The sequence below is a fragment of the Canis lupus genome, chromosome X (genome assembly GCF_011100685.1).
Source record: "Canis lupus familiaris isolate Mischka breed German Shepherd chromosome X, alternate assembly UU_Cfam_GSD_1.0, whole genome shotgun sequence".
NCBI classification, from domain to species: domain Eukaryota; kingdom Metazoa; phylum Chordata; class Mammalia; order Carnivora; family Canidae; genus Canis; species Canis lupus.
Window position 1 is genome coordinate 115,713,472 of NC_049260.1, and position 21,035 is coordinate 115,734,506.

A 21,035-nucleotide genomic window follows, 5' to 3' on the forward strand; every position below is an offset into this window, starting at 1 on the left:
CTTTCCATGTCCACTATTCACTGAAATGTCACCATTGCTTGGCTCTACCAACTGCCCAAATTGGGTCTCCGGAGCTAGTTATTTCATCACACACCTTTCTTGCTTTTACATTACTCTTTAACAACTAACTGATAGCCAGATCTCTAACTGCATATCATTTAATTATGTGTCCCCAAGATACTGCCAAGTCCATAAGAGCAGGGGATGTACCGGTTTCCTTAACCACATTTTGCCCAGCACCCAGCACAGTGGCTGGCACACAACGAAAGCAAGTTTCCAGAAGTCAGGAAATAGTGTCCATTATTTGTTGCGTGATTAGTGATGGCTAATGTTAATGGACACTCACAGAAGACCTAGGGGAATTTCCTGGGGGAGGGAAGTCATATGGATAATAATAGCGTTTATGTATCATCCATGTCAGATTGCCAGGAACATGCAATGGACCTTGTGTATGTTATTTAATTTCAAACTCTACACAAACCCAATAATATTATTATATTCCCCACTTTACAGATACAGCAAGTGAGGCAAGTGCAATTAAGTGTCCATATTACACAAACTAGTAAGTGACCTCCCCACTTGCAAACAACAGAAGAAACTGTAAAGTGCAGAGTCAAATACCAAGATCAGACTGGGGCTTGTATGAAGAAATCTAGAAATCTTTCCTGATGGATACATATCAATTTCTGGATAGGATGATTCAATATTATACAGATGCTTTTTCTAGTTAATTTCTAATTATGATAATTGTATTAAAATCTGAATGTTACTTTAAAAATTCCTTTTTAACAAAGTGACATTATAGTTCAGGAGAAAGGTAAAAAAAAAGGAAGTGAAATGAGGGCATATTTGCCATACCAGATATCAACTGGGTGCTAGAAAGCTAAACTAATTCAAATATTGTGGTAGTGGCTTAAGGATAGACCAAAAGAACAGTCGAGCAAGACAGATGAAATGTGGCTGGTTAAGTTGAATATATTGGGGGACAGAGAGTCACATTTTCACTGTATCCCTACACACCCAAATGAATTTCAAATGGGCTAAAGAAGGAAATGTTAACACATGGAATCATTAAAAAAGAAGTAGGAGGCAATATTGATTACTATTTTAAAGATTTGACAGCAGAGGCTTACTAAGCCTGAACATATTTTATAAAAAAGTCATTATACTTGACTAAATAAAAATTTAAATCTTCCATAAATAAAGAAGCATTGCACTGAGAAGCTAATATTTTTGGGAGAAAAAAAACAGAACAAGCCTTATGTATGGGAAAACAATATACAAATGGGAGAGATTATTAATTTGCCCTGGTGGGAAGACACAATTTTCTTTTAATTAAAATAATTTAAAGACTATGAACAAGAATGATGAATAACAGACCAGGAAAATGGCTTTACAATATGCTTAGATAGAGGGGTAAAGATAAAGACCTATTAATGATCAAGTGCTGAATTTCTAACACCCTGCTTCAGGAAACGATTCTGACGTGGGAATTTCATGTAGTAAGTATATTGGGACCAAACCCCGTAGTGTGTGAAGACAGTGTAAACAGAGGGAGGGGTCCCACTGCTTCCCCCTCCTCCCCAGAGAGCTTGAAACTGGAATAGCTCTTTGGAGGTGACCATCTTTAGGGCAGGAAGCCAAGCCTTTACCCCTCCATTGACGAGTCAATGGAAGAGGGTTAGCCTTCTGGAGGAGGTTTGACCTTGGCAAGGGATTCAGCTCAGAGACCTCAGACCTCAACATCCTTCCTATCTCAGGGACAGAGTGCCCCAGTCCTGAAAGGGGGATGTGGGTAGCACAACCATGGCATCTGCTACGTATCTCAGTGGGAAAATGGGTGAATGCTAGGAGTAAGACTAATACCCCTATGAAAAAAATAAGTGGCAATTTCACCATTACCAAGAGGCATATAAATGAAGGTAGCAAGAGACCTTTATTTATTTATTTATTTGACCACCAAATCAGCAATTATTTTCAATTAATATATTCCAAGCCAGAGAATATACTGACCTGGACAGAGCAATACTCTTTAAAGTAGGTATAGTCCTGAGAGTCCACTGTCATCAGCACAATTCTGAACTACCAATAAAGAAAACAAACATCCACACAAAAAATAAGGTAGGTATAAATTGGCACAATTAGAAAGCAGCTTTGATATATATGCTGTAAGAGGCCTGCTCACAAATTATAACACATTTTAGTGGCAAAACGAAAGGAAAACATAGGTGAGGCTGTGGCATTTTCCTGCTAAAAATCCATGGACAGTCTGCCAGGGCATCTGGAATAATGCCCAATCTCCTTATCATGATCCATGAGGCCCCAGATGCTCGAGTCCCAGCAGTCTCCTGTTTTTCAGATTTCCAAGTTGCAAGTGTGGCCCCACCTCAGACTCTTGGCACTGACTTGAATTCATCCTTTGGTTGCTTGAAACATTCTGCATCCCCAGCAGAGCAAGGCTGGCTTCTTCCTGTCACTCAGCTGTTCATTCACACAGGGCCTTCCCCAAGAGGCCAGCCTTGACCACACAATCTAAGGTGGGGCTCCCATCCCCAGTCCTGCCTACTTTCCAGGACAGCACTGTTTCATTTCTTCACGCTGCTTATTATAAGACAGACAAACTTGTCTTGATCTATTTACTTGTTCAAGTCCTACATTTCCCACTCCAACCTATCCCCAGAGTATGAGCTCTGGGAGCACAGGCTTTTGCCAAACTTGTTCACTGCAGTGTCCCCAGCATCCAGCCAAGTGCCCCCCACACGGCGGCCATTCAGTAAATGCCTGGTGAATGAACAAGGGAGAAATAACCCACAGCGGCAAGATATACTAGGACTGCCCAGAAGTCACCTTCACAGAAAGTGAGACATCAAAATCTTGACTTACAGAATGATATAAAAGCACTTGAGAAATGTAAGTGAAAACACAATTAGCATTTGAAAATAGGTAAATTCTTAAGACCCCAAAACTCAGAAAATAATGAACTCATCATAAATATAATGTAAGAAAACAAAAGGACAGAAGGAGAGAAATGATTTTGTAACAAGAATTAAGTTCCATGGGTGCCTGGGTGGCTCAGTTGGTCAAGCATCAACTTTTGATTTCGGCTCAGGTCAAGATCAGGGTCCTGGGATAGAGTCCCACACTGGGCTCCATGCTCAGCAGGCAGTCTGCTGGAGATTCTCACTCTCCTTCTGGCCGTCCCCCTGCACTCTCTCTCTGGAATAAATAAATCTTTTAAAGAAAGAATATCCAGATTATTCTAGGATGCCTTATAAATTAGTAGATACAGAACTATTAACTTTCCCAAGGAGTTATGACAAAACAACACCATGTTTCAATGAGTGGTGAGAATAATGAATAATAATGGTAGTTAATATTCACTGGGCGCTTACTAGGTGTCAGGTTCTATTTTAGGTATTTTACGTGTATAAAATCATCTAATAATCACAATAATCTTATGAGGTATTATTGTTAGTCCCCTTTCATAGTTTAAGGAGACAGAGGAAGGCAAGGAGAAGACCATCGTTGGCAGTAATATTTAAGGGGCATTCTAGGGGCGCCTAGGTGGCTCAGTCGGTTAAGCATCTGACTTCAGTTCAGGTCATGGTCCCAGGGTCCTGGGATCAAGCCCCACGTGGCGGGGGCGGGGGGGGGGGTGTTCCCTTCTCAGCGGGGAGTCTGATTCTCCTTCTGCACCCCCCACCCTGCTCGTGCGCTCTCTCTCAAATAAGTATATAAATCTTTTTTTTTTTCACAGCACATTCTAGCTTGACCTGGTGTGCTACAGTTAAAAACAAAACAAAACAAAACAGAATGTGTTGCTTCTATAATGAAAAACTCAAATCCTAAATAGCGAAGTATTGCCAACTGCCACCATTGTAACTCCACATTGTTTTGGATGTTGTTTAATGAAATTACAAAAGAAAATTAAGTAATTAGAATAGTATTAGAAAGGAAAAAATTCTGTTTGCTTACAATATGGCCATATAACTAGAAGACAGCAGAGCAGGAAAAAAGCCTAACTAGAATTTATATGAGAATTTGATATGGTTGTTTTACACTAAATAAACGCACTTAACAACTCTTCTTTGTATCATTGAGAGCCATTTATTAATATAGGATGTAGAGTTAATCTTATCCAATAACACACAATAAAAATTATAAACACATAAGGAAAAAATTTTCCAGAAAGGATCTATGTGCGAAATTTACAAAATTTAATGTAGAATGTAAAACAAAATATGAAAATATGGAGATTATATACTAGTTTCCTGGACAGAAAGAATGAATGTAAAAATCTCAGTCCTGGGGCACCTGGGTTCAGGTGGTTAAGCATCTGCCTTTGGCTCAGGTCATGATCAAGCCTTCCACCAGACTTCCGGCTCAGCAGGGAGTCTGCTTCTCCCTCTTCCTCTGCCCTTTCCCACTGCTCCTTCTCTCTCTTAAATAAATGAATAAAATCTTAAAAAAAAAACCGTCGGTTCTCACAAAATTAATAAATAAGTGAGATTATGCATCAGAATTCCAATGGATTATGGGCTGGATATACTCTGCTGCTCTAAATGCACCTTCCACCCTTCTCCATCCTGACCTGTGCTCCAAGGTGGCTGCCCTGGATGGAGTGCATCAACCCTGTCTCTTACTCTCTGGTACCTGGTTGGGTTTGGCTAATAGGAAGTGCTGGCAGGAGTTCTGGAGGTAGGTGAAGAGGAAGATCACAACTTCTTCCAAGCCAGGTGACATGGGTAAGTTATAGCTTCTACAGAAGGCTACAACTTCTGTTGGTAACTCTCTCCAATGTAGATATTCTCTCAGGATCTGGTAACTTCTACCGTCCCTTCACCCTTCAGACCCAGAGGTGGTAATGGCTGCTTGCCATAGCTAGCCCCATAGTACACCACCATCCCCTTCCAAGACCCGTCCTCTCATTCACACATATACCTTCATTAAACTCTAACTATCTAGGTGAATGTGTCACTTGTTTCCTGCCAGGGCCCTGATTGATACAGATTTACTTTCAAACCTTGATGTAATTTTTTTAATTAATGTTTGCTGAAAAGAATGATTTTCCAAGAATAGCTAAAACCTTTCTGAAAAAGAATGGCAAAGAGAGATTTGCATAACCAGATAAAGAAAACTTACATTAAAACTAAAATACTGCCATAGAAATAAAAAATAGGTGACTACAAGAGAATTGAAAGTTGAACAAAAGGATCAGGAATATACAGGAACAAGTTTTTAAAACAGTGAGGAAAAGAAGATTTATTAATTATCTGGAAATAGTTATAATGAGGTAGACAACTAATGTGGAATCTTTGAACAAGTAAAACATAAATTCCATACAGATTAAGAATCTAAGTATAAAAAGTAAAATAAACTATCAGTGAAATTTGCAATAATATTTGTGTGAATATGGAGTGGGGTAAACTGTCCTGAGCAAGGCAAAACAAAAACCCACCAATACATTAAAAACTTTATTATATAGAAATTAAAATTAGTTTATGTATATATGACACCAGAAAGACAAATGACGAGAAAAATATTTGTGGCACATGTGACACATAAAACATAATAACCACAGTATAGAATGTGCTTCCACAAATTGTTGTAAAACGACAATAGAAAAAAAAGTCAACGAAAATTACCAATAGGGATTAGGATAATAGCCAAATAGCTAATAAATAAATGAAATGCTGCTCAAGCTTAATGATAATTAGGTAAATGCAAATTAAGGTAAAATGAGACATCATTTTTTGACACAAGTGGCTGCCTAAAATTACAGAAGATTGATAACAGCCAGTTCCTAGAGAGAATGCTGAGGAAATGACACTCATTTATTAATGATGGAGTATGAATCATTACATATAACTTGAAAAGTAATACAGAAAACTATTAAAAATTTAAAACAGTGGCCCAGCAGTCTCTCATTAGAGAATATATCCAAGAGAAAGAAAATTAACATGTCAAGGTCTATGAATAAGAATCTCTACTGCAGCGTTATCTGTTTTGGCAAAACCTGGAAACTGCTAAATTGACTCATCACTGAGAGAACTGAGTAAATTGCAGTTTGTCAACATTATGTAATATTTCACAACTATTTAAATAAAGACTTAGCTACAGCTCTACTGACCTACAACAGGATTGCTCGACCTTGGCACTACTGAAATTTTGGGTGAGAGAGAATTCTTTGTTGAGATGGGGGGGTGACTGTCCTATACTGGTAAACAGCATCCTTGACATCTATGAACAAAATGCCAGCAGCATCAGTTAGGTAAATATTACCATCTATTACCCTGGGGTTGGGGTGGGATGAGCAAGTTCTCCCTCTGTTGAAAACCATGGACTTAGAAGAGGTGTCTTAAAATATTGTGGCAATATTGTTTGTTATGAAACAAACAAGTTGCAGAGTAATTAATGCATTTAGGATTAAAAATTTTGTACAAGTTGGGGCACCTGGGTGGCTCAATAGGTAAAGCATCGGACTTTTGATTTTGGCTCAGGTCATGATCTCAGGGTTGTGGGATCAAGCCCCTTATGTGTGGAGTGGGGGGGGGGGGGGTCCTGCACTCAGCAGGGAGTCTGCTTGAGATTCTCTCTCTGCCCCTCCACCCTACATACTCTCTAAAACAATAAATCCATCTTTAAAAAAATTTTGTAAAAGCCAATGATAATAATGAATATCTCACATATGCATGTACAGGTTTGTGTTTGAGCTGAAGGAAAGAAACAAGTACAATATGCACCAAGATGCTGGCATTTCACCATCTCATGAGGGTGGAAATAGAAAGGGTAAGAAGAAAAATTAGCAACTCCTTCATGTTTTATCTGCCTTATTCCACCAGTTACAATATGAAAGTATTACAGTTGTGAATACACGCAATTTAAGAAAGAAAAGTAATTTTGTAATTTAAGAAAGAAAAGCCCAGGCCACTCATGTGTTATGCCAACTATAAGAAACCACTTAAGGTTTCAAGGCTTCAAATTATTACATTTGTAAAAATAGATAATAAAATCACTCAAGTAATTGCTAAGAGACTTTTATAAGAATAATACCATTTAATCCTCATGAGAACACTAGTACTACATTAGACTCACAAGTTTCTCATAAGGTTCAATTGAAAAAAAATGGAGGGACGCCTGGGTGGCTCAGGGGTTGAGTGTCTGCCTAGGCTCAGGGCGTGATCCCAGGATCCAGGATTGAGTCCCATATCAGGCTCCCTGCAAGGAGCTTAATTCGCCCTCTTCCTATGTCTCTATCTCTGTCTCTCATGAATAAATAAATAAAATCTTTAAGAAAAAAGAAAGAAAACATGGAAAAATATTTTTGGTGAAAGTCAACATAGATGCAAATGATATAATTTCTGTAACAGATTATATTCAACAAAGCATATTTATTAGAAAAAGGTGGTTTCCTATTTAGAATCGATGCACCTAACTACCAAAGATGTGAATAATGTGTATAATCTGGATACTAGACAACTTCAATCTTCACTGTTGGATTGCATTCTTAAGAGTTACTTACCATTAACATGTATTTCGTACATTCTGTGTGGCAGGCACTATTCTATTAACTCTCATAATCCCCAGTATGAGTTTGATCCTCATTTTATAGAGAAACAAACTGAGGCATGAAGAGTTAAGCAAAAGCAAATTGCAAGATTACACACAGCTAGGGAGAGGCAACATTGGGATAGCACTCCAATCTAGGTAATCAGGCTACCCTCTCTCTGTTAAAAAAAGATTTGCTTGTAAGCTTATATTTCGCATGGTTACCCATCCTCTACTCTGTCCCTCTACCTAGACTCATGGGCTTCACCGGGGTCCTCGCCTGTGTCCTCTTAAGCTACAAAAAACTGACTGGAGATGCCACTGTCTTCTTTCCAAGTCAATTCCAGATGCTGTTGCTCTCGTCCACAGAACTGCTTCCCAACTAAGCACTGTTCTTCTATCAACATTCTCCTACCTTTTAAATGCCTTTCTAACATTTTTGTCTTGATAAAAGGAAGCCTGCTGGTGACGGCTTTCCTACCTGTCTTCCTGTTTTCTGTCTTTCTTTCCGGTTACCATTTTGCTTCTAAATTAGGATGATACCTCTTAAAATTTCAAACACAAAACTATGTAAAATACTAACCACTCTTCCAGTCTCTCAAAAGATAATGGCAACAAATGCTGTACTTTACAAACCTCTCACTAGACCAAGAGGGCTCTGGCTGCATTTCAGCTTGTTAGATCTCTCCAGGAAGTCCCAAGTTGTGTTAGCAAGTTAGCTAAGACTACTCCAAAGATGTGATTATCTGTCAGGGCTCTACAGAAATGGAAGTGGGATAGATTGATATATAGATAAAATAGGTACAGACAGAAGAGATATAGTCTATCTGAGAGTTTCATTTTAAGGAATTGGCTTATTAGCTTGTGGGGCTGGCATGTCTGCAATCTGAGGCCAGTCAGGAGGCTCAGGCAGCTGATGATGCAATCCTGAAGTAGAATTTTTCTCTGGAAACTTTCGGTTTTTGCTTTTAAGGCTTTCAACTGTTTAGATGAGGTCCACACACAATAGTGAGGATGATCTACTCTATTTAAGGATATGTGATTATAGATGTAAAGCACATCTACTGGGGTATGATGGTAAAAACAAGGGTCAGTAAACCATGTCATCAAGATGAGAGCAGGCAGTTAGGAAGGAGGAGACTTGGACAACACATACCACTTACTGATGACATTCAGCCTGTGGCTTGGTTTTAACATTACAATGGATCCATGACACAGATGACATGACCATCATTCTAGAATCAACTGAAAAACAATGAGAACCAGTAAGATAGTTCAGTTTGGTGTGTTAGGCAGAAATAAAATATACTGATATCAATACCTTTCCTATAAAACAGCAGTAAGAAATTAGTGCGGTGGAAAAATAATTTGCAAATAAAGACAATTTGTAAAATATCTAGAAACAAACTTAACAATACTTTCAGAGCTATGTAAAAAACATTGATGGATTTGCATAACTCTAAAAAATTGGATTGGCTCGGCTACTTACCGATTTCTATCCTGCATTTTTAATTCATTATAACTTTATAATGCAGTTTATTATGATACTTTACATAGCCCTCATTTCTCTCCTATTTTGTATTTTTAAACATCCTCAGCCATTTAGTCTTACCAATGAACTTTAATATCACTTTGACAAATTTCCAGAGACATAATGGAATGTTAAATTGAAATTGCTGCAATAATGTAGATGTATTTGAGAAAAGGTAACATCAATATGACATTGAGTTCTGCTATCCAGAACCACTTGTATATACCTTTTAAATATTAGGGCTGTGGCACAGAAGAGACGTGAGAGGATTATGAACTTCTTCAGTTTATACCTTTATAATCTTTCACAAACTGAAAATGTAACTTTCACTATTAAATAATTCAGGCATCTTTGTGATTAAAACAAGAACGTCTCCAATCTCATTTTCTATTCTGTAGAGAGGAGAAAATGAGTTCCTAGTACTAGTACTAATAATATTGACAATTATTAACATTTACTGATCACTTATTTTCTCAGGCAGTTATGTTAACTGAATTTACATGGATTATCTCAATCTTTATAAAAATTTATGCCAGAAACTCCATTTTCACCTCTATCTTATGATTTCAGGGTTCAATAAAGCAAAACATGGAATACTTTTTAAAATGAAAAATCAATATGGAAATATTAGAAAATATTATTTAAACACTTGATTCCATCTCTAGTGAAACACATTTGTAGATATTTGCTTTCTTCCTTAGAATATATATTGTTACCTGCCACTGATATAACTACTCTGAATAAACTTTCCTTCTAGCTGAAATAAAGCTCTACTGTTTTTTAAAAGATTTTACTTTATTTATTTAGAGAGAGTGAGTGAGTGGGGGGGGGCAGAAGGTCAGGGAGAGAATCTTTTTTTTTAAAGATTTTATTTATTTATTCATGAAGGAGGGAGAGACATAGGCAGAGGGAGAAACAGGCTCCCCACAGGGAGCTGGATGCAGGACTTGATCCCAAACCTGGGATCACGCCCTGCGCCAAAGGCAGACACAATGGATTGAACCACCCAGGTGCCCCTGAATAATGTATTCCAAAAAACATCTAGTGAAAAATGATGAAAGCTCATGTCTTTTTTTTAAGATTTTATTTATTTATTCATGAGAATTTATCATGAGACAGAGAGAGAGGGGCAAAGACACAGGCAGAGGCAGAAGCAGGCTCCAAGCAGGGAGTCCGAGGTGGGACTCGATCCTGGGACTCCAGGATTAGGCCCTGGCCCAAAGGCAGGTGCCAAACTGCTGAGCCACCCAAACATCCCTGAAAGCTCATATCTTAAGTGGGCAGCCAAAACAATATAATAGCTTGTCTTAGCAACAATATTCCAAAAAGAAAATTAGTAGAAATCATTTAGATAACACATAAACTTGGTGAGTCACTGTTATACACTTTAATATAACATTGTATATCAACTATACTCAAAAATGTATTTCTTTATTTATTTATGATTTTATTTATTTAGTCATGAGAGATACACAGAGAGAGGCAGAGATACAGGCAGAGGGAGAAGCAGGCTCCATGCGGGGAGCCTGATGTGGGATTCAATCCCCGGACTCCAGGATCATGCCCTGGGCCAAAGGTAGTCGCTAAACTGCTGAGCCAACCCAGGGGTCTCCTATACTCAAAATTTTTTTTAAAAAAGGAAACAAAATCCATTCACGTAACATTGGTGTGTCAACTATACTAAAAAAAAAAAAGAAAGAAATGCATTCATGTAAAACTGTGTGTTAATTATATTTGAGTTGAAAAAAAATGAGGTGTAGAGGCAGTCAGTAGAGCATATGACATTTCATCTTGGGGTCGTGAGTTTGAGCCCTACATTGGGGGTAGAGTTTATGCTTAAAAAAAAAAAAAAGGAAAAGGTCACTTCACATGAGTAGAAAATTTTTAAATGAAAATAACTAGGAAACAAGTTAGCAAGGATTGGTCAGGATTCCTTAAAAAAGAAATTCAAAATTATTATTAATATAAAAACCATCAGCTATATATACTTATGATTCTAAGGGAACCAATATTGTAAAGCTAATTATATTAAATGTTCCAAAGTGATTTTACTGTTTTTAAATAAAAAATGACATTAATTTCATTTGAATAACCAAAAAAGATAAAATAATTAAAGGAAGCTCTTCGAAACTTGGAGGATTTTGTCTTCAAATTTTGTTCTAAAGCTATAATAAATAAAACAACTATGGCAGCAAGAATTGATAAGAGAAAAATGTAATTGAATCAACAGCTCAAATGCTATAGGGAAACATTATAGTTGTAGGGAATAATGTTAAAACCTCATTTACCGTATACATGCAAATCCTTCCCACATAGCTAAAGAATTTTAAAATCTAAAACTTTAACCTGTAAGAATGTCTATGTTTTGTGAGCAAAGGATAGTATGATGTAGAATGCTTTCAAGAATACATCAAATATAATTCCATTTTAATACTAAATACCATATAGTATATAGTGAAAGGATGTAACTCAGTTCCTCTACATGAATAAATTGCTGAGAATTTTTAAACAAAAAGCTTCAGGAACCACAGGGGAAAAAAACTACAGGCTGGTATCTCTGAAGATCATAGATGCCAAAAATCCTCAAAATATTAGTAAACTGAATTCAACATCAGAAAGATTATACACAACAGTTTAGGATTTATACATGGGATGCAAGATTGGTGCAGCATATGCAAATCAATTAATGTGATACACCACACAACAGAATGAGAGCTAAATATCACAAGATCATCTCAAAAGATTCAGAAAATGCCTTTGGCAAAGTTCAACATCCACTCATATCAAGAACTATAAACAAACTAAGTATAAAAGGAAATTTCGGGCAGCCCCGGTGGCGCAGCAGTTTAGTGCCGCCTGCAGCCTGGGGCGTGATCCTGGAGACCCTGGATCGAGTCCCACGTCAGGCTCTCTCTGCATGGAACCTGCTTCTCCCTTTGCCTGTGTCTTTGCCTCTCATTCTCTCTCTGTGTCTCTATGAATAAATAAATAAAATCTTAAAAAAAAAAGAAATTTCCTCAGCATGATAAAGGCAATTTAAGAAGCCCATAGCTAACATCATAATCGATGGGGAAAAAGTGAAAAGTTTCCTCTAAAATCCAGTATGAGACATAGATGCCCACTCTTGCCACTTACACCCAACATAGTACTGGAAGTACTAGCAAGAAAAATGAGACAAGAAAAAGAAATGAAAGGTATCCATACTGGAAAGAAAGACAAAGTTATTCCCAAATGTCATGATTCTATATGTAGAAAACCCTAAAGTCTACACACACACAAACACAATACACAAATTCAGTAAAGTTGCAAGATGCAAAATCAACATACAAGTATCAGCTGCATTTCTTTACATCAACAAGGATCTATCAGAACAAGAAATCAAGAAAGCAATCCCATTTACAATAGCACCAAAAAGAAGAAACACTTAGGAGTAATTTTAACCAGAAAAGTGAAAGATCAGTACACTGAAAACTGTAAGTCACTGATGAAAGAAATTGAAGAAGACACAAATGAATGGAAAGATACATTAGGTTCACGCATTAAAGAATATTGTTAAAATGACTATACTACTTACAAGTGGTCTACAGCTTATTGCAATCCTTATCAAAATTCCAATGGCATTTTTCACAGATAGAGGGGAAAAAATCCTACAATTGGTATGAAACCACAAAAGACTCCAAAGAGCCAAAGCATTCTTGAGCAAGAAAAGTAAAGCTTGAGGCATCACATTTCCTGATTTCAAATTATATCACAAATCTATAGTAATCAAAACTGAATAGTGCAGCAGAAAAAAAGACAAAGACCAATGAACAGAATGCAGAACCCAGTATTCAGCTAAAGCATACAAAGGCACCAAGAACACACAATAAGGAAATCTCAGTCTCTTTAATTACTGGTTTGGAAAACTGAGTATCTGCTAATAAAAAATGAAATTGGATACTTACCTTACACCATACACAAAGATCAACTCAAAATGGATCAAAGCCTAACTCTAAGACCCGAAATTTGGAAGGACCATAAAAACTAAAAGAAAATAGGAAAAAGCTTTTTTTTTTTGAAAAAGCTTTTTGACATTTTCCTTGACCATGATTTTTAAATTTTTTTATTTATTTATGATAAGTCACACACACACACAGAGAGAGAGAGAGAGAGAGAGGCAGACACATAGGCAGAGGGAGAAGCAGGCTCCAGGCACCGGGAGCCCGACGTGGGATTCGATCCCGTGTCTCCAGGATCGCGCCCTGAGCCAAAGGCAGGCGCTAAACCGCTGCGCCACCCAGGGATCCCCTTGACCATGATTTTTAGAGCATGACATTAAAAGCTCAGGCAATAAAAGCAAAATTAAGTAAGTAGGACTATGTTAAACTAAAAAGCATCTGTACACAGATGAAATAACAAAATGGAAAGGCAATCTGCAGACTCAGGGAAAATATTTACAAACCATAGGTCTAAGTGGTTAATATCCAAAAATATAAGGAACTCCTATAAATCAATAGCAAAACCCCAAATAATCAGTTTTTTAAAATTGGCAAAAGACCTGGACATTTCTCCAAAGAAACAAAGAGCTATACAAGTACATGAAAAGATGCTCAACATCACCAATCTTTAGAGAAATGCAAATCAAAACTATAATTAGATAGGATCTCACAGCCTGTGAGGATAACCATTATGAGAAAGATAAAACATGGGCATGGCAAGGATGTGGTGAAAAGGGAACACTATAGTACAATGTTGGTTGGAATATAAATTGGTACAGGCATTATGGAAAACAATGGAGTTTCCTCAAAAAACGAAAACCAGAGCCATAAGATCCAGTAATTTTCACTTTGAAGTATATATCCAAAGGAAATGAAATCAATACCTTGAAGAGATATCTCCAATCCCATTTTCACTGCAGCATTATTTACAATAGCAAAGATATGGAAACAAATGTCCAGAGATGGATGAAAGGGTAAAGAAATTACAGTATACATAGACAAATGGTATAAAATACACCTTAAAAAAGCAGATCCTAGGGCAACCTGGGTGGCTCAGCGGTTTAGTGTTGCCTTCAGCCCAGGGTGTGACCCTGGAGACACGCATCAGGTTTCCTGCATGGAGCCTGCTTCTCCCTCTGCCTATGTCTCTGCCTCTCTCTCTATGTCACTCATGAGTAAATAAAATATTTTTTTAAAAAGGAGATCCTATTTTTTGTAACAATATGAATGAACCTGGAGAACACAGTGCTTGGTGAAATAATCCAGACATTAAGAAAAAAAAATCTTCACAATCTCACTTATATATGGAATCTAAAAATGTCATATACATGGAAACAGAATAGAATGGTAATAAGCAGGGGTGGGAAAGTGAAGAAAATGGGGGAAATGTTGGTCAAAAAATACAAAGTTGTGTTTATATTGGGAAAACAAGTCTAGTGATCTTCTGCACAGCATGGTGACTATAGTTAATAGTACCATACCGAATACTGGAAATTTGCTGAGAGATTTTAGGTGCTCTCACCCCAAAACAATAGAAAGGTAACTATGGGAAGACATGGGTATGTTATTAGCTTGAGTGTAGTAATTATTTCACTATGCACATCAAGTTATCATGTTGCATACCTTAAATATATACAATTTTATTTCAAAAATAAAATAAAAGCTTTTGGAGGAGAGGAGGATATTTGTCATGGTACAAAGTATTATGTTAATCAAACAATGAAAATTTAAACCACATCTGAACAAGTATTCAAGAAACATAATTACTGACATGAATTAGTCAAAATATTGTGTAAAATGTACAAGTTATTTAGTTACATCCCATATTGTACTACTATGATGTTAACTAAAAGATTAATATTAAAGCATAAACCATGAAGTTGTGGATATTGATATGTGTATTTATCTACACTGAAAAAGGACAGGTGAAATGTAACTATTTGCACTGGGCAAAAGACAGTAGAAATGTAAACAGGAAGATTCCATGTGTTTTTGTTTAAAAATGAAAATCACCATCTCCATCATATGTGTTCATGTATCTATACATGCTTCACTGTGTACAGAAAACGGTACATCAGGCATTTGTTAGAAATTAAAATAAGAATAAAGAATGGAAAATATATACTTTTTTTTATAAACTTTTAAAATTTACCTTTGCAGGATTTCCCAATTTAGCATGACAAAATACTGCTTTGATATTTTAAGATCTTAATGAGGACCATGAAATTAACACTCGGAGTGGCTTACATTGTGTTTTTCTTGAAGAAATCCCTGAACATTCTCAATTCTGAAGTTCCCACGCATATCATAAATGATCAGGCATGATATGAGCAATAACATACAGAATAATAATAAAAAATGCTGAGTGTTTAGTAATTTATCAGGCATTTTGCTAAATAATTTCCTGTGATTTCTTTTTTTTTTTTCCTGTGATTTATTTCATCGGGCTTCACTCCATTCCTACCAAACAGATACTTATTCCTTCTGCCTCAAAATATTTCCCTTGAGGATCAATCAAAGCAATGTAATAAAACAATTCTTTGTACACTTTAAGGCTCAAAAGACACCGTATTACTATGAATTGATGTCCAAGAAATCATGATCAGAGAGAAAATATTTGCATCCTACTTTGAATGTAGAAGCCTACATCCAGAATTTTTTAAGATTTTATTTATTTATTCATGAGAGACACAGAGAGAGAGAGAGGGGCAGAGACACAGGTAGAGGGGGAAGCAGGCTCCACACAGGGAGCCCAATGTGGGACTTGATCCCGGGACCCCAGGATCATGACCTGGGCTGAAGGCAGGCACTCAACCGCTGAGCCACACAGGCGTTCCCCTACATCCAGAATTCTGATTCTATGAGCAATTCTGCCCAATAAGTAAGTTTACCATTCTCCTCCTCCAATCAAATAAAACCCCACTATTTTTATATCCAAAGGTTAATACTGAATTTGAGTTTCATCCATTTCTGGTGAAGCTTATCCCTTTATATTTTCTCCTAGACGGCCCAAATCCCACATGACAGGCAAATAGGATATCCAGGTGAGGCAAGGTAGGAACAGAAACGAAAGAAGGCCAACTGTTCCACCTGATTAGTTCTCATTGGCAGTGCATGCTACTAATCAATCAGAATGCTGATGTGTTTTTACCTTTCATTTTAATGGTGCATCAAACATAGTTAAGATGATTAAAGCACATGTATTAACATAGTTAAGGAGGTGTGTATTCAGAAAAAGTACACACAAGTGAGGTTTCCTGCTATACCAGTGATAATCCATTGGAAGACAGCAAGAATAAACATAACGTATCTATAAACAAATGACCTGGAGTTATTCTACATGAAGTACTCTACAAAACTGTTTGTAAATGTTCTCAAAGGATTGAATATTGAAACCACAAATAACCTATCCTATCAGTAAGTGACTACTTTTATGAGCATCATCCCATTTAACCCAACAAAAAAACCCTTGGCTGCTCCAGGATGTTCTTCTATCTGCCTCCAGATTTGTTCTTGGGGTCAAATAAGCCAATTCTGTTTCCAAATTATGTTTGGCAAGTCAAGCTTTCAGAGCAATATAGGCATTTATATCGAAAAATTCAATTTCATGTTAAAGGATACACATTGACTCATAGTGTTAACTTCCTGTTTGAAAACTAATGGTCAATGTTAGGATGTAAGACCTTTAAGTATATTCCTTTTAGCCAAGATTAAACTCCAACTTGTATATTGTAATTTTTTCACAACAACTGATTCAATGATTGTGACTTTTATGTTGCTTCCAGGGCCAACTGTGGAGGAACTGGTCACAAAATCACTGCAGATCTGTTTTCTTTACAGACCAAGCCGAAAAATAGATTTTGAAATCCTGTTTCCACCACTATAATGGTTGAGGTAGGAGTCTGCTACTCAAAATGTGGTCCCAGGATTAGCATCACAGGAATTCCCTGAGAACTTGTTAAAATTGAGTCTTGGGCTCAACAGAAGATGTACTTAATTAGAATCTGCATTTTTACCAACATCACCAGGCAATTCATATTCAAATTAAAGTCTGAGAATCACTGGTGTATATCCTATAGACTCTTCTCTTATAAACTTAAGAAATATGAGGAAAATACAACAAAAATCTTTTTTAAAAGATTTTACTTATTTGTTTATTTTAGAGAGCGACTGAGAGCAAGAATGGAGGAGGAGGGGCAGAGAGAGAGAGAATCTCAAACAGACTCCTTGCTCAACATGGGACTTGATGCCACGAACCCAAAATCATGACCCGAGCTGAAATCAAGAGTCAGACACTCAACCAACTGATCCACCCAGGCACCCAAACAAAAATTTTTTTGAATGTAGAGAAGAGCTCCTCATAGAGTAGGGGTCCAAATCCACAAAGGGAAAATAACCAGAAGGGTAAATGAAGATGTGAATGGTGGCAAGGCCCATGCCACACGCAGTGACCTTAAAGCCTTGGGTTTTTCTAATAGCGAGCAGGAGAGGGGTTCGGCTGTGTACCTTGGCAAGGTAGGAAATTAGAATGTAACTCTTTTAATAAAGGCATCCAATAAGTATAAAGATTTATTCCTAATAGCACTCTTAGAAACTAGAAGAAAACTCACTGAATAACATACCTGCAAAATAAGCCCTACAACAAACATGTTTTGATGGTGAGATATTCCTTCTTGATATTAATAAGAAAAATTATGAAGAGCTATTCCACATCATTATTAATCAGAGACCTGCAAATCAAGACCAAGACCACCAGGGGTACCTTCTACCTCCATCTTAGTGGCAAAAATTTAAAGGACTGACGACACCTAGTGTTGGGCTGAATGTTAATTCACAACATCTCATCACTGCTGCTGGGAGTTAATTTGGGAAATTATTTAGCATTGCCACTTAAAGTCGAACATTTACTTAACCCATAGGCCACCAAATTCCCTCCTACGGAAGGAATTCATTAGAACAGGCAACATTTACAAGGCTGTTCACAGCAGCACTTCTTACAATAGCAAAAACCTGGATGTTCATCACCTGGCGCTTAAGTGAAAAAACTGGTAAATAGACAACACCGAATGTTCCAGAGTGGTCAAGTGTAATAAACTACAGAAGCACACAAAAATAAGGATAAAACTTCTAACAAAGTGAAAAAAGTAAAGCACCAAGTAAGATTACATATAGCCAGAGCCAAGGAAGCAGGTGCTGAAGAGTAATCAGGGTGAGAATAACCCCTACTGGGGAGAGGCAGGGGTAAGAGTTGCTAGTGTGGCTAGAGTTAGAGTCTCTGATTTTCAGCAACAGACTTGTGTTACTGACATTATTAAAAATGAATAAATAAAAGGAGGACAGACATGGATGAATATTGAGAGCATGTCATGGATGAAGAATTATGACAAATTTAATTCCTTGCACCAAAGGTGCATTTAACACTATTTTTTTTTACTTAAAATGATAAAGACTATTAGCACTTAATGAATTTTTATTTAAAGGGCAATCAGTGTGTTAACTGCTATTATGGGGGTTAGGTCGTTTAATCCTCACAATAAATGTCTCACATGCATGACATTAATTCTCAGGTGTTTTCACCAGGCACACAAAATGGCAACTATGTGAGGCAATGGACATGTTAATTTGCTAGAAAGTGGTATTCACCTCACAATGTGTTATGTATACAAAAAAACAAAACGATGGACTCCTTAAATATACACAGTGCTATTTGCAAAACAATCTCTATAAAGCTGGAAGAAAGGGAAAAAAAGATCAGTCCAATTAGGAAACTTGAGAATACAGAATATATTCTTTAGAAAACTGCCCAAAAGTATAAATTTTAAAATATCGATATAGCCCTTATATTACAGAAATAGAAAGCAGAAAAAAAAATGCAGAAGACAAAATGCAAACTGCTAATTACCTATTTAGAAAACTTCAGAATTGGGATCCCTGGGTGGCGCAGCGGTTTAGCGCCTGCCTTCGGCCCAGGGCGCGATCCTGGAGACCCGGGATCAAATCCCACGTCGGGCTCCCGGTGCAGGGAGCCTGCTTCTCCCTCTGCCTATGTCTCTGCCTCTCTCTCTCTCTCTGTGTGTGTGACTATCATAAATAAATAAAATTAAAAAAAAAAACTTCAGAATCTACAATTGATATGAAACTTTATTATATAATATAAAGGACTTAAATAGACACATAGGTATGCTCCCAAATATGAAGTTGATATTTTCGAGATACTAAATTTTTTCAATCTCATTTGTATTTTTGAAGTAATCAGATTAAAATCCCCATGGGAAGTTTTTGGTAACTTGACAAACGTCTGTTAAAACTTCATCTGTAACTATTAGTGAGAGGGCCTCCAGGGTGGCTCAGTGAGTTAAGCGGCAGACGGTTGATTTCAGCTCAGCTCATGATCAGGGTTGTTGGGATGGAGCCCAGTGTCAGCTCACATTCAGCACAGACTCTGCACTCAACCTGCCTCATACACACACATTAGCGCTCTCTTTAAAATAAATAAATATTTACCTCTTTGGTTAGATTTATTCCTAGGTATCTTGTGCTTTTGGGTGCAATTGTAAATGGGATTGACTCCTTAAATTTCTCTTTCTTCAGTCTCATTGTTAGTGTATACAAAAGTATCTATACCCTAAAAACTACAGAACACTTCTGAAAAAAATTGAGGAAGACATAAAGAAATGGAAAAATATTCCATGCTCGTGGATTGGAAGAATTAATATTGTGAAAATGTCTATGCCACCCAAGAGCAATTTACACATTCAATGCAATCCCTATCAAAATGCCATGGACTTGGGCAGCCCCAGTGGCCCAGCGGTTTAGCGCTGCCTTCAGCCCAGGGTGTGATCCTGGGGGCCTGGGATCGAGTCCCATGTCGGGCTCCCTGCATGGAGCCTACTTCTCCCCCTGCCTGTCTCTGCCTCTCTATGTCTCTCATGAATAATAAAATCTTTAAAGAATACATATAATAAATATTTAAGTATTCATTTATCTATATATGATATATATGTTAGCAAGAATTAACAACATAAGCAAAATACTGAAGGCCACCATATTATTTTCCTAGGGCTACCAAAGTAACCACAAACTCGCATGGCTTTAAATAACAGAAATTTATTCTTTCACGGTTCTGGATGGCATGAACCCCAAACAAAGGTGTTGGCAGGGCCGGGCTCCCTCTGAAGGCTCTATAGGAAAGGATCACTCCTTGCCTCTACCCGATTCTGGTGGCCCAGGAATTCCTTGTCTTCTGGGAGTAGGACTCCAATTTCTGCCTCTATCTCCCCTCTACTTCGGTGTCAAAAAATCTCCCTCTTTTGTAAGCACACCAGTCAAATTGGATAAGGATCCACCTTAATCCATTATAACCTCATCTTAACCAATTACATCTACAATGACTGAATTTCCAAACAAGGCCACATTCTGAGATGGGGTAGAAGGGATTTTATTTATTTATTTGACAGAGAGAGAGTGTGTGTGTATGTGTGTGTGCAGGCTGGCAGGCACACAAGCAGGGGGAGGGGCAGAGGGAGAGGGAGAAGCAGGCTCCCCACTGAGCAGGGAGCCACAATGAGGGACTCCATCTCAGGACCCTGGGATCATGGCCTGAAGAGAAGGCAGACTAACCAACTGAGCTACCCAAGTGCTCCTCAACACCTCTTTTGTAAGGACAAATTAAATTTATAACAGCTGGTCAGGGTAAAAGTAACGAAAAGGCAGTATCAAGTTAGAAAAATGCCAACAATGTGGTATTGACTTTAAAAACTAAAACAATTAAGGAAATAAAATGACCTTCTTAAAAAATCCTTATGTACATTGGGTCTTTTTGGGGAAAAAAAATTTTTAGGGAAATCTTATCACCTAATGAATCCCATTTGGGTTTGACTTGAATTTAAAACCTAAAGCAATAAAAGTATTTGATGACCTAGAGGGATTCCTATGAAAATACATCCAAATAGAAAACCAATTTCCAGGGAAATGTGTAG

At 37.4% G+C, this 21,035-nt stretch overlaps 1 long non-coding RNA gene across 5 annotated transcripts in view; it reads right to left on the reverse strand.

The window, feature by feature from the left end:
* LOC119868529 overlaps positions 1-21,035 on the reverse strand; it is an 86,022-nt gene that overhangs the window by 37,610 nt on the left and 27,377 nt on the right. For 4 of the 5 annotated variants that reach the window (XR_005386488.1, XR_005386487.1, XR_005386490.1 and 1 more), the window contains 2 exons: positions 8,705-8,793; positions 3,172-3,231 (listed from right to left, as the gene is read on the reverse strand). This is a non-coding gene — a long non-coding RNA (uncharacterized LOC119868529). Of the gene's footprint in view, positions 1-3,171; positions 3,232-8,704; positions 8,794-21,035 lie in introns of those variants that run through there. The other variant, XR_005386489.1, reaches the window with a different exon arrangement.